This window comes from Apodemus sylvaticus, chromosome 4 (assembly GCF_947179515.1).
Source record: "Apodemus sylvaticus chromosome 4, mApoSyl1.1, whole genome shotgun sequence".
In the NCBI taxonomy this organism is placed as follows: Eukaryota; Metazoa; Chordata; class Mammalia; order Rodentia; family Muridae; genus Apodemus; species Apodemus sylvaticus.
This window is the reverse complement of record NC_067475.1, coordinates 161,938,942-161,953,901: the sequence shown is the minus strand read 5'-3', so window position 1 is coordinate 161,953,901 and position 14,960 is coordinate 161,938,942. Positions and strand designations below refer to the sequence as shown.

Sequence of the window (14,960 nt, the reverse complement as noted above, 5' to 3'; positions counted from 1 at the left end):
GCCTTTAGAACGTCGGCTGGTATTCCCGACAGAGGCCAGCACACCTACGTGCCTTTTCCTGTGACTCAAGCATCCAAGTCAGCGTATAAAAGGCCGCCTTTTGAGTTACAGAATAAACTCCTCACAGCTCTTCAAGAATGGCTTCCAAACTTGGTCATTCTTGTTCTTAATGCTCTCCTCTGATCGGTCACAACTGGACATTCTTGGGCTTGCTCACCATAAACCTCACCATAAACCGTTCAAGCCACTCACACTTAACCTTGTGACAACACAAACAGAACACCTCCCAATTCTCCATGACCATTTCAAAAGCCATCCATCCCATCGTCAACCCAACAGATACCAACCAATAGACACTTGCTGAAAAACTGCTGCTGCTATGCAGTATTTGGTCATTTGTATGCATGCTACATCTTCTCAACCAGTTCTAATATATTCCTTGAGGAAAGGAGGCTGATAAATGAAAATTTCTGAGGTGCCCTAAAATGTAGCTGTCCAGAAGAGGGAAGAGACAACGGAAGTCAATTAAGTAACAGTTCTCTGGGATGTGTTCTTTTTTTGGGGGGGGGGGGAGCAAGAATGGAGAATTAAAAAACATGTGTCTGGAGATCCAATTGCAGCGTTAACTCTTGATCTCAGAGGCACTTTTTTAGCCTTGTTGCTGGTAGTTTACAAAATGTGCCCCAAGTCTTGGTCCTTTTCCTAGCTGGTAAATGGCTCAATAAACCCTTTGATTTCAGAGACCTTTGCTTCAAGACTTGTTTTCCCGGAGGTTATATTCTACATTCCTCACTTTGGGAACAAAGTCATACAGACTTAAAACTTTCTATCCTGTACAGCCGAGCTACCCGCGTCACTTGTCCCCGCTCCTCATGCAGGGCATCCCCAACCCTGTGAATTCGTGAGCCTGGAATTCGCCGTGTAGAGCCCCGCGGGCTGGGGCAGAGCCGGGCTCATTCTGCGACTCACAACCTCGGAGACCTAGGACCTCCGGGCAAAGCGGCTAGGCTGTTTGCAGAGCACTGCGGAGAGCACGGCCTGGAGGAGGGCCCGGCCGCCGCCCCGGCCCAGCATGGGGAGAGCTCGTCCGCAGCCCGCCGGGAGCCCACGCCTCGGCCACCGAATAATGCTGCGCAGAACGCAGGGACAGAACCGACTCACCTCGCACGAGCGCACCGCAATCGGTGCTCAACCACCAGCATCCACCTGCATCCTAGGACTCTGTTCCTAGGCTCTTCCGGAGGTAACAGGGGATTGCTCCGACAGGAAGTCCCGCCCCACTGAAGCCTGAACTGCGCATGCGCGGAGTACCGCGTGGAATGCGCATGCACGGAGTACGGCGGCGAGCGCGCATGCGCGGAGTACGGCAGTTAGCGCGCATGCGCGGAGTACGACAGCGAGTGCGCATGCGCGGAGTATGGTGGCGAGAGCGCATGCGCGGAGTACGGCGGCGAGAGCGCATGCGCGGAGTACGGCGGCGAGAGCGCATGCGCGGAGAATGGCGGCGAGAGCGCATGCGCGGAGTACGGAAGCGAGTGCGCATGCGCGGAGAATGGCGGCGAGAGCGCATGCGCGGAGTACGGCGGCGAGAGCGCATGCGCGGAGTATGGCGGCGAGAGCGCATGCGCGGAGTACGGAAGCGAGTGCGCATGCGCGGAGTACGGCGGCGAGAGCGCATGCGCGGAGTACGGAAGCGAGTGCGCATGCGCCGAGTACGGCGGCGAGAGCGCATGCGCGGAGTACGGCGGCGAGTGCGCATGCGCAGAGTACGGCGGCGAGTGCGCATGCGCAGAGTACGGCGGCGAGTGCGCATGCCCGGAGTACGGTGGCGAGTGCGCATGCGCGGAGTCAGAAACACCTTCCTGACTTCCATGGTTTTGACCCTCCAGCCACTTCTTGCCATGTATACAGACAGGCTTTTTTTTCAAATAATAAAGAGCACACACAGAAGATACACAAACTAGACACTTCTCCGGCTGGGATCCTGGAAGTTTGGGGGTTTCTGGCCAATGTACTATATGTTGTTCCCAGATTGAAAAACCTCAAAGAGACCATCAGAAACCACAATTCCAATGCAAGCACATGAGAGTCATTCTCCAAGCCCGAGATTGGTCCACAAACCTTCTTGATGGAACAGGAATGAGAGTGACCCCTGCCCCCCAGCTCTACATGGAGGGGGTTTATAAAGGGAAAAAAACACAAGCGGGTTTCTAAGCCTTGGCATTACATGAGAGGGTAAAGGAATGTTGGTGTTCTTCCCAGAGCCCAAGGGTGGAGGCCATATCCCTCCATGGACAGCAGACAGTAGTTTTCTCCAAGGACAGCAGTTTAATACAGAGTTTGGAGAATACGATGGAATCTCACTAGCTGTGGTTTTTTTTTTTTTTTTTTTTTTGGTTGTTTGGGTTTTGTTTTGTTTTTGCCTCTTCATTGGCTGTGCCCCTATAAGAGCACATTAACTTAGAATGAAGTCTTAAGAATAAAATGGAGTTTATTCTGCTACCTCAGTCCCTTCACTCCCACTGTCCAATCTCTAAAACTACACTTATCATGGAAAAGTCAGTGCACCCAGGCCCTAGTCCAAGCTTGCTGGGAACGGACTACAGGTTCTTGCTGAGCAAGGAAATTACATTTAGGTTAGGAGCAGATCTGAGACCACTCCAAGCTCTGTCAAGTCCTAGCTGTGTGGCTCTAGGGGGAAAGAAATCACCCAAGCACAGCTGGCCCAAATCACACTTGGTAGGTCTAGTTCCAGGCCACTGCTTTCCACTGCCTTACCATTGACAGACATTGTTAGCTAATCAGAGCACCACAGCCTGCTGGTCTCAGATACACCAGTGGGGTCTTTTAATCATGTACACTACCATCCTGTAACTACAGCTCCCCCAAAAAACAATTTGCCATCCTGCTTCCTGAATTACAAACAAGGATATGAGAAGATAGAAGAGTAAACAAAATAAGCCAAGGACATAAATAAACAAAGAAGGTCATTTCTTGAGTGGGGGAATTTCAGTGACAACAACTACAAGTTGTTGTGACAGCAAGTAACTGGGACAGTGATATATACTTGGAAACCTGACATGAAACCTGTTCTCAGGAATGGGGAGGGAGGGCATTATCTGGAATTCTGAAGGTGTGAAGTTAGCTGTGCTTGGAGACTGAAAGCAAGCCAATGAGCCTGAAGCTGAGTGTCTAGGAATGCAGACAGGACCCAGTGGTAAGGATGAAGGCACGGCAACAGAGCAGACCCAACCTTGGGCTCAGATTCTAAGCATTATTCTAAGTTCAGTGGAGAACTTCAGGAGGATGGAAAACAAAATGCCAAGACTCTCATTAAGGCTTTTAAAAGACTCCCTCTGAGCTGGCTGAGAAGTCATATACCAATAATTGCACCACTTGGGAGGCAGAGGCAAGCTGATCTCTGAATTCAAGGACAGCCTGATCTAGAGAGTGAGTCCCAGGATAGACAGAACTACACAGAGAAGTCTTCCCTTGAAAAAACAAGGAGACAAACAGCTAGCATGGCTTCTAACCCAGCACTGTGCGAGACAAAGATGAGAAGACCACTGCAGCTTGCAGATGCCTGCTTAGCTCCAAGTTTAGGAAATGAGTAGACAGTCTAAGGGAATAAAGCAGAAAGTGATAATCCAGAGTCCTCTTCTAGCCCGAGCACAGGTATATATAATCCTATATAATAGATACTACATAATCCAGGTACTGTATGCTACACGCACATCCCCACACCCACATATGTGTGTGTGTGTGTGTGTGTGTGTGTGTATGTGTATATGTATATGTATACATATATATATTTATCCTGGAACTGAAGATGTGTTCCAGGCCCTTCTCCTGGGATACTAACTCTTCCATGTATGCATCTGAGGAATGAACATAAGCACAGTACTTCTCTGACAGCCCACAAGCCCAAACGCCATCCCTCAGTGGCAGGAAGGGAAAGGAATTAGTAAAGGCCAAGGTCAGCGAACCTCTTCCCATTATGAAAACACTGCTCAGCCAGTCATAATATCAGTGTGGTTGAGTACTTGGTGGTGTTGAGTACTTATGGCAAAAATTCCAGTTTAGCGTCTTCTACTTCAAAGAAATAAAAAATAAGTGAATGTTGTGAGAAGCAGCTCTGCCAAGGAGATCCTGGCTACAGTGGTGAGGATCCTAGGGCTAGAGAGATGCCACAGCAGTCAGGAGCACCCGGGGCTCTTCCTATGGACCTAATTCACATCCCAGCAGCAGTGTCCGGTGGCTCCCAGGTGCCTATAATTACAGCTTCAGGAAACCCAATGCCATTTTCTGACCTCCAAGGACACCTACGAACACATGGCACACAGACAGACAGAGAGACAAACAGACAGACAACAGGAGCGCATAGGCTTTGTCAGACACATACACACACAAACACACACACACACACACACACACACACACATACACACACAGAGTCTTGTTTGGTTTTGCGACAGGGTCTCAGAGGACCTATGTACCGAAAGCCCATCCCAACAAACAAACTAAAATCTCCAGGTGAACATGAAGAGAAATGCAAAGAGAAACTAACACAAAAGTCAGGATAACAGTTTCCTCCAAGAATGGAGAAAAAGAAATGACATAGAGACCTTTAATGTTGCTTCCATCTTCCTATGGTAGAGGTGCCAGCATTCTTCCTGTTTGGCACATGTTCTTAACACCTATCCTCGGCCACTGAGATGGCTTCGCAGATAAAGGGATCATTTCCCAACCTGACAACCTGGGACCACATAGTAGAAAGAAAGAACTGACTCCAGAAGTTGATCTCTGACCTCCATACACATGCCATGGCATATGCACAAGCACGTGTGTAAATACACAGGCATACACACACACACACACACACATACAATAAACGTATGAACGTGTTTTTGAAGGTGTGTGGACTTTAAATTCCCTTCTTCCATACCAACCGGACTTTTGAGGAGCACATCACATCTCAGCTAAAAACAATTTCCAGATTCTTCTACAAGCAGTATGCCCACGTGATTAGGCTCTGCCAAGTGTGTGAACACTTGTGTCCTCCCTACGTTTATGAAATGGAATCATAGGTGTAAGTCACAGATTGTGAGGATTTTAGAGCTGCCACACTGTCCTGCACAGCCAGAGACTGAACTACTACAGCCCAACAAAGAGAATTAAGAAATTGACACAAGGTGTTGGGTGGTGGTAGGATTCTTCTTTAATCCCAGCACTTGGGAGGCAGAAGCAGGAGGATCTTTTGAGTCAAGCCCAGTCTGGTCTACAGAGCATGCTCCAGGACGGCTGGAGCTGCACAGAGAAACCCTGCCTCAAAACAAACAAACAAACAACAGAACTCAATACACGGGACTGGGGCAGAAGACCTACCTACTCAACAAACTGGAGGAACTCCATGGAAACTGGATAAAAAATTTCTACTTGGCCCTGCTGCTTGAGAGGCTGAGTCAGAGAGATTCAGGGTTCAAGGCCTGCCCAAGGAACTTAGTGAGACCATATGTCAATGGACTCAAAGCTGGTGTTGTAGCTCAGATAGGGAAAAAAGTTATTGAGAATACATGTGCCCCTGGGTTTTATTCTAGCACTACAATTAAGTAAAAATTTTCTATTTTACTATATCAATTTTCAAGACAATATGAAACAGGATCATTTTCTAAGTGTGGACAGATAGGCTATGTGGGACTTCAAACTGCTTTTCAGATCACAGAAGCAAAAATTACTTTTAGGGGTTTTAGGAAATGGAAGATTTGAACAAAAGAGCTTTAGGAGCTAGGAAAGCTTACTCTGAGACCCACTGTACTGCCTGGCCCCACAATGAACCAAACAATGCACAGCATGTATCTGCTAATAAAGGATTTTAATGTTCTTAACCACAAACAAAAGAAACTCCTGATGCAATAGTTATGTTCATAAATTTGATTGAAACTCCACATAGTTTATACATAAAGCAAAGCACTACAATGTGCCTCATAAATTCAGTTACCCACCAGTCAAAACCATGCAAACCAAGTCAATAAAGGCTATTTCTAATCAATAATCAACATTAGACATCATGGGGAAATCCAAGAGACATTCCTGGAGATGGAGAAAACAATGTAACAATGGCCACAATATGTTTTTCATTTTGCAGAGGAGGGAGGATCTAAGCCGCTTTCCCAGGAGCTGCTATAAAGGTCCACGACTCACTGAAGAATGACACTCCATACTCCAATAGCATGCAGACCCAAAGAGTGTTTTATTCTGCACAAGTCCAGTAAGCTGTGGCCTCCCCACTATCAAGATAGACAACCAAATGGGCTTGCTGTCTAGATTTATGGGATTAAGCAGTAGGTGGCATCTATCTTACTAGGGACATTCCATTACCAGGGCATGGGGGCTGGAATCTGTTACAGGGGAGGTCTGGAAACTTGATGACTCATTGTCCTTGCTTTAGGCTAGGTGGCTGGGCACTTTCTAGTTTTTGACTAACTGCCTGAAGCCAGGGGTTTAACTGACTTGCCTTGTTCTTGGAAACAGAGATTTAGGCCTAATCTCCTTGACTGTTAATTTGAAGCCTGCTATGGAGTCACCCTGTCTCTTCCCTCTCAGTGCTAAATGGTCAAGCAGGGGTATGACTTGATGGGCTGAACCTGTGGCCCAATGCTCTGCTGTCCAAAGTACAGAGTGAATGGTAATAATTCCACTTAGCCAGAAGCAGCTATCTGTATTAAATCAATACCTGTACAGCCAGAGGCCATTGCCCCTAGTGTCCAGGAAACTTTGGGAAGATCTTGTGAGCTATCAGATTGGGGGAGAGGGCACATGTGTATAGGCAGAAAGTAATTAGATGCTGTCCACTGACATGCTGGAGAGCTGTTTGTTTCAAAACGTTAATAGAGGTTGGAGATGCAAAAGAACTTCTTTTCCTTCATTCACAAGACAGAGTAGTAGTAATACTGTCCTACACTAGAGGCAGAGCACTATGCAGATACAAAAATATTAGATAACATGCCACAGAAACATGATCAGGGCCCCCTTTTAATTTCCTGACATGAGCTGGCCACTAATCAAATTACCCAGAATCCCTGGAGGTGCTTTCTACTTTTCCATTGTGCATGAAGAGAGCAAAAAAGCCCATTGCATGCCCATCAGCCCAGCTCTCACTGAAATTAAATATCTTCCAGAAAAGTCTTGGGAAGAAGCAGGCAGGGCTGAACAAGGAGGAAACAGCAGGAGTGGCTGGAGGGAGGGTTAGTTGGGAGAAGAGAAGGTGGAGCTAGCAGGAACTTCCTGGCTAGGGGCAAGTATGCAAATCCTGAAGCTGAACTGAAGACTTGGAGGTGGGAGTGCCTGACAGCTGAGGCAAGTGGATTGATCTTCATAGTTCTTCTGGTCTGGACACTAAATCAGCCCACACCTGAGATGCCAGGGGACCATGTCATTTCATCCTGATTCCATAACTTAGGTAATACCACCCCCATAGAGTCCCCATAACAGGGACAAAGGTGATAAATGGGCCTTGTCAACCTCACTGGACGCATTAGGCACCTGAAGAAAACACAAGTGGAACCTTAGTGAACTGGCAGCAGGGGGTGGGGCTGATTTACCAAGGCAATGTGAAGAAAGGAGGTCCAGTGGACATAAGTACTGGAGCCACAAAGAGAATACCAGTCACCAGCTCTGAACCCAAAACAGGGACAACTTTCCCTGAACATGTGAATTTCCATACAAGGGATCTGCAGAAAGACTGTGGGACAGCACCTTCACTCACTCACTGCTCCGGACATCCCTGTACAGACAGGGCAAAGGCAAAGGAAGACAGGTAGGAAACAGGATCCACCTCCAACTACCTGAGCCATCGGACAGGCTCTGATCCCGAAGCAGAGGACACCACACATCAGACACCATCCTTAGTAATTCCTGGAGCCCCTGAATCATGGACCAGCCACAAGGCATCTTGAGATGCTCGGTGGGTAGAAGAAGGAAAATTTGATTCTGGAGTATAGTTGGTGAGGAGGAGGAGGGCAGTGTTTCTTTTTCATGGTTCCCTGTAAGATCGGGAAGCTCTGGTGCCCAGCTGACTGAGAGACCCTGACTGAGGAAGCACAAAAAAAAAAAAAAAAAAAAGCCATTTGTTTGCAGAATCAAGTCAGAGGCTGAGGAAGACAGAGTGGGGCAGGAACCCAGGCTGGCCCCAGGGACGAGACCTTGCACATGTGAGCCAGGAGGGACGCCTAAAGGAATGCAGGAGCCAGGACAACTGCCAAAACCTCTTCCTGGCAGAGACCCAGCCTCCTGCAGGGTTGTCAAGGCTGCTCACAGTGGAGTTTCTGATGCCAGATACCACAGAGCTCTATGGGGACTCACACAAAGCCAAGGGCTCAGCTTCAACTGCACTCTGGAGGCTTCCTGTCACGTTCCTCTTTCAGATGCAGGCCTGCCAGCACTAGAAGTGTGGAGATGTGCCCTGCTGATTGTTTCTTCCTCCCTCAGGTAAAGCTCCCTAATGGCTGAGTCAGACTAAGTACATCAGCCCAGGAGACATCTGGCTGCCATTGGGGAAAGCCACTGGTGGACGGGCGGTGACTCTGTGGATCACCTGAAAATCCTCCCTCTTGGCCAGTGTGCACACTCGCAGCACCCCAACCCATCACTGGACACCTGCATTATCCATGGGTTTCTGTTCAGGAGCGAGTCCAGGGACCTCCCTACACTGCCTATCAGTGTGCTTGGTCAGGCCTCTCCATTAGTGATGAGATGACAAAAGACCTTTCTGGGGACCACTAGAAAGTATCCTCCTTTCCCAGCTCTGGGTAACTCCTAAAGAGAGTCCTGAGCATTCCTACTGTCCAGAGACTGAATAGTGATTCTTCTAGTCCTCGTCGCTGTCAGGGAGGGAGCAGAAGGCATGGAACAGGAGGGTGCAGACCTGTGCCTGATCATCTCAAGCTAGAGGATGGCTGAACATGCACAACCACCTCTCCAGTCCCTGCAGAGCCCCATTTATCTCCTTAAAGGAGAGAGGCTGCTTTTGCCCGACTCCCTTAGATGTGAGAAAGCAGGCAGAGATTGAGGCATATTCCAGCTAAAGCAGTATCTGCTCAATGGGCTCCCGCCTGAAGTGGTGTCTTCCTCAGCTTCCAGAACAAGATGGCTGTTCCATTTCTAGGGCTTAGGAGGAAGGAGTCTCTTCGAATCCTATAAACCTGCAGGTTCCCAGCACCAAGGAACAGGTATAAGGAGAACAACCAGGCCTGCCTCCCTGGGCCTCAGCATCTGGGAACACCTGGAGACATGGCAGAGGAAATATCATGGTATAGGAGGCAGGGGATCACGTCAAACCTCTGATTATTTCACGCCTGATACAGCTGATGGCCTGGCAAGGGCCCATGTACCTATGGAGGGAGGCTACCTGGGTATGCAGGACAGAGGCCTTGATCTGGTCTTGATACTGTGGGTCTGAGGCCAGAGGACCTGAGGAGGAATCCAGACCATCGGAGGAAGTCCTTAGTCCGTCATCTGGAAATGCAGTGAGGGCTGTTCCACTTCTCCAACACATCGGGTTTAGATAAGAGAAGACAGCCCATGATTTTAAAGCTTTTTTATAGAAAGATAGGGGGAAAGAAAAGAGATAGAAAATTTAAGAGAGAAAGAAGAGATAGAGGGGAGACAGCTGGCCATGACCACATGGAAAGAGGGGAAAAGACTGTGGAGAGAGGGGGGACAGCAGAGCAAGAGACAAGGGAGAGCCTGGGCAAGAGAAAGGGGAAAGAGAGCTAGGAGGGGCCAAGCATCCCCTTTTATAGTGGGCTGGGCTACCTGGCTGTTGCCAGGTAACTGTGAGACAGGGAAACCTGGCTGTAACCAGGTAACTGTGGAGGTAGAGTCCAGCCAGAACACTAGGGTCCTGGGGCACAGCCCTTTGTGACTGACCATAGGGTTATGTCCAAACTACAACCAAGAACAAAACTGTCATAGAGTGAAACATGGTCTTACATTCAGCAGGAAAACAGAGACCATTTCAAAGAGAAGAAGGCTGTTATCTCCAAAGAGACCCCAGTACTGCAGCCAGCATATCACCAAGGGAGTTAAGAAATGGCAAAGGAGGAATCTGTGGTGAATAGTTTTATTTCAACCTGATACAAGCTATGAAGTCATTGGAGAGGAGGGATCCTAAATTAAAGAAAATTCCTGCATAAGATCAGGCTGCAGGCAAGCCTGTAGGACATTTTCCTCATTATTGATTGATGTGGAAGGGCACATCCCATGTGGGTAGCACCATCCCTGGGCTGGTGGTCCTGGGTTCTATAAGAAAGCAGGATGAGCATGCCATGAGGAGGAAACCAGTAAGCAGAACCTCTCTGGGGCCTGAGCATCAGCTCCTGCCTACAGGAGCCTGCCCTGTTTGAGTTCCTTCCCTGACTTTCTTCAATGCTGGACTACACTGTGAAAGTATAAGCCAAATAAACTCTTTCCTCTTCAAATTGCTTTGTTCATGGTGTTTCATTGCAGCAACTTTAACCCTATTTTGGAGAGCTTCTTAAAGCCCCATGCACCACAGAACCTAGAGACAACTGGGATCTGTCCTGAGACCTTCTACATAGGTGCAGATGCTAAACTGAGCCTGGGTAGGAAAGGGAAGGTTCTGGAATTTCACCTAACACTAAAGGCCTGCACAAGTTGTCTCACAGGCAAAACAGCTCAGAGGCAGACACTTCTCCAGGGCATAAGAGAGGGGCAGAGAATGTCCCCAGGCTATTGAAGATTGAGCTAGATCTGGGAGACTAGCAACCCTACCTTGCCCTTTCCATGGAAGACTGCACCATCAGGAAGTCCCTTTCTTTTTGCCTGCCCTGTTCCTCATCCCCATAAACTTTTCTTGTTTCTCTTCCATACTAAGAAGGATCAAGGCTCAGAAGCTGATCTGTAAGAATTTACATTGAGGGAGACACACATGTACACATGCATTGATGTGGGTATACACAACGTGCACGCACACACACACACACACACACACACACAGTTCCCAAAGTGGTACTGAACAAGATTCAAACCATGCAGATCCACAGAGAGAGAGATGAAAGCAGGGCCTAACAGCAGCCTTCCAAACAATGAGGCCCAGGTCACCTCACAGTTCCTTGGAACCACTTTTAAAGTAAAAAGGAGGCTAATATCCACTTATTAGTGAGTGCATACCATGATTCATCTTTTGAGTCTGGGTTACCTCACTTAGTACGATGTTCTCTAGCTCCATCCATTTGCCTAAGAATTTCATGAATTCATTGTTTCTAATGGCTGAATAGTACTCCATTGTGTAGGACAGGGGAAGAGAAGGGGGCTTACGGAACTTTCGGGAGGCTAGAAAAGGGGAAATCATTTGAAATGTAAATAAAAAATTACATCGAATAAAAAAAAAGGAGGCACAGGATGGTAATTTCACTATGCTTTAGTTATTTAGTGTGTATGTGTGTGTGTGTGTGTGTGTGTGTGTGTGTGTGTCACACATATATTAGCTGGAGTGAGGGAAGTAGGAGTCACAGTATACATGGAGAAAAGAATACAATATTTGAGGAGACATTCTCCATCCACATGAGGTTCATGAGAACTGTACATAGGTCTTTAGGCTTGCCAGCACACGGCCTTTATGCACTGAGTCATATCAGTGGCTTTGAAATATTAGCACCTGCGAGGTGGAGGCAGGAACATCAGGGGTTCACATCGTTCTTGCCTACAAATCAAGTTCAAGGCCAGCCTGAACTAATGAGACCCTGTCTTAAAAACAAAATGAGGATGTAGTTCAGTTGATGAATTACTTGTTTAATGTCATGAAGTCCTGGGTTACACCTTATAAACCAGGCCTGGTGGTGATCTGAGCATGTGGAAGTAGAGGCAGGGTGTTAGAAATCCAAGGTCACCATTAGCTACAGAACAGGAATGAGAGGGCAGCCGAGGTCATAGAAACATAGCCTGCCCCAAAAAAGAACTACATATGCTGTCCCATACAGAACTACTGCCTATATACGGCCCCCATTCAATTAGTCCCAGCACTTGGGAGGTTTAAGCAGGATGCTCAGCTGTTTAAAGGCAGCCATAGCTACAAGTCTCAAACTATCATAACAGCAAACCACTTCAGCACAGCATCCTGCAATCCTGGCTGCCTTGCTTACACAGGGACAGTATCTACCTAGGTTTCCCTCTCTATTTAATACCTATTTAATGAACATGGGGTTTGTACCTATTTTATACCTGGCACTAGAAGAGGAACAATAGAAAGGCACCAGGTCCTCATCCCATCCTAAAGGGACAGAGATACCTGGGGACATTTTCCTGCTCTGTGTCTACCCACTCACAGTAATAATAGCCAGTCCTTAATGTGCACCTACTATGTGCATCTCTCTTAACTCTTACCATAGCTCTGAGTTGGCCTGTCAGTGCCCAATTCACAGACCAAGAAATGGAGACTCAGGAAGCCAAAATGAATTCCCTCAGGTAAAAGCCCCTAGGCCCCACCCCTGTACCTCACAAGGAGCTTGAAGAAATCAGGAAGTACCTCACCAACAAAGGCAAGTTCCTATTGTTAACCCATAGCTGAGGTGACCTGGTGGCTGTGAAGGGCATAAAGTTTCCCAGGGCATCCTGTACTACAGCTTCCTGGTGTAGGCTATGGAAACACTGTCAGGTCTCCTGGAGCAAAGAATGACATCTGGGTCACCAATGAAGGGCTCTGAAGCAGTGTCATGGGGGCCAAGTTACTTCACTGCAGCACCCCATAGTATAGAACCCTGTGCACAACAGGACTATTTCTCACATGTATTCTCATTCCTTTCCCTATATCACTAGCCTCGTGTAATCAATGATTTCCACGCCCCTGTGTGTGTGTGTGTGTTTCATGTGTTGCATTGGTGTGTTTGTAGATGTATGTATGCAGTATGTATGTGTCGGACCTGGGTGCTCAAAGTGCATGTTTGGAGATCAGAGGACAGCTTCTGGTTCCTTCCTTCCAACATGTGAATCCAGAGGCTCAAACACAGGTCATTAAGCTTAGCAACAAACATCTTTACCCACTGAGCCTTTGTGCTAGCCCTTATAATGTTACTTCTTAGAACTTACTCCTGTAACTTTATAGGAAAGCCAGTTGACATGTGGCAGTAATTTTAACCCACATAAACATGTTTTCTGTTTGGTTTTGGTTTTTCAGTAATTTTTAATTTCTAGATAGAGTCTCATTGTGTAGCCTGGGCTGGCCTCAAACTCAGTTCTTGAATTACAAGATGTGAGTCTCTACACCTGGCTAAACATGGTCATATCAACAATAAACGAGAGGCTCAGGTGATGAATCTGTTCCACATGTGTAGGCTTTGAGAATCTATAGCCTGTCCCCTATCCCACCCCACCATGCCCACAGCATCCACAGCTTGAGTGCCTCCCACTCCCCAGCACTGTACATAATGACCAACTCCTGGAACTGGCAAACAGAGGCAGGTCCACCAAGTGCCCTCTGCCCCAGGCCTATAGCCACCAATCCAGATCCCACTGCGAAGGGAGTGCTTCTCTGTGCTGATCACCCCATGTCCTCTCTATTTCCTCATGCAGGCCAGTTCCTCTTCAAAGTCCAAACACATGACACACATAGGTTCCCAAGGCACACTAACCACAAAATAACCAGGCATTTGGTGATGCTACTGCAGCCCTGTCCAAAGTAAATTAAGTCTTTAATTTAACTAACTTCTGCCCCCTTAGAGATGAGAGCCAGGTATAGTGTGGTGCATGTCTGTAATCCTGACACTCAGAAGCCTGAGGCAAGAAAACAAAGTTCTGGATGGGGTAAGTTCCATAGTGAGTCCAGGGTTTTTTTTTTTTTTTACAAATCAGGAGAGTGTAATCCCAGCAGAAGCAGCCTGGGAACTGAACCCCCATTCTGGCCTGCTCAAGGGGCTAGGGCAGTGCTGGCCTCTGAGCTTTGCTCTCAGTTGAACTGTAGACAATGACCCCTTGAGTGAGGGCGGGGCCATAGGTTAGTGCTCAGAATGGGGTTGGGGGTGGGGTCAAGTACAGGTGTGGTTTTGTTCCTCTGACCTCCTAAGGCAAGATGACAGAATAAGAGTGCTTCCTGGTGTCAGAGTGCTAACCACTCTTGACCTTTCAGGATATGCATATGTGCACACACACACACACACACACACACACACACACACAAACACACTGCAGCCTGTGTGTGATCCTAATTCTACTTATTTTTTTTCCTTTCAATTTTTTTTTGAAAATGGCCACAGGCTGCCACCTAGTTGGTGGACTCATCTTGTAATTTCTCTAATTACCTCCTTGATAAAGTGATGAGAATAATCCATCATTGTACCCATGGTCTCAAAGGGTGCCCGGGAGAGCTCAAGATGGGGAGAGGTCATTGGTGACAAACACACACACACACACACACACTCAACTCAGTTGTGACCAAGTTAGTGACCCTCATAGGACAGGAACATTAGCCAATAGCTAGCACATACCTAGGAGTTTGACCACTGTAGACAGAGTCAGACTCCACTTCTAGAAAGCATCACCTAACTTGATGGTGTCTTGTTACCTCATCTATAAAATGGGTGTTGTTTCCATCTCAAAGTTAGATGAACTCAGCAGACAAGGACTGAATGAAGCACAGATCGTGGTATCGAGGCAGGCAAGGCTGGTGAACAAATTCTTACCTCCAGGTAGATATTCTGAGTAGATGCAGAGTACACTAGCCCATCTGTGTCACACAGAAGGCTGTCCTATCCACTCAAGGACACTACAGAGCACTATAATCCATACATGGCTAGAGCTCAGCTCCAGTTTGTGCCTGAGGGACAGGAAGGTACATCTGGAGCTGAGCTGGACTCTGTGTGACCCTGAGGCAGGGCAGTAGTCTATTTGATCCTAGGACACCCAGAGAAGAGAATCCCAAGGGAAGTCCCAGCAGCTGTGCCTGCAGC

The 14,960-nt window shown here is 47.6% G+C and overlaps 2 protein-coding genes across 17 annotated transcripts in view; both read right to left on the bottom strand.

Moving 5' to 3' along the window:
- LOC127683529 (rho GTPase-activating protein 20-like) overlaps positions 1-1,270 on the bottom strand; it is a 413,757-nt gene extending 412,487 nt beyond the window's left edge. Inside the window, exon 1 of the mRNA XM_052180844.1 lies at positions 1,162-1,270. The gene's annotated coding sequence lies outside the window, so the exon portion shown is untranslated. The remainder of the gene's footprint in view (positions 1-1,161) is intronic.
- LOC127683526 (rho GTPase-activating protein 20-like) overlaps positions 1-14,960 on the bottom strand; it is a 626,457-nt gene that overhangs the window by 215,020 nt on the left and 396,477 nt on the right. The gene's annotated exons all lie outside the window — the stretch shown is intronic.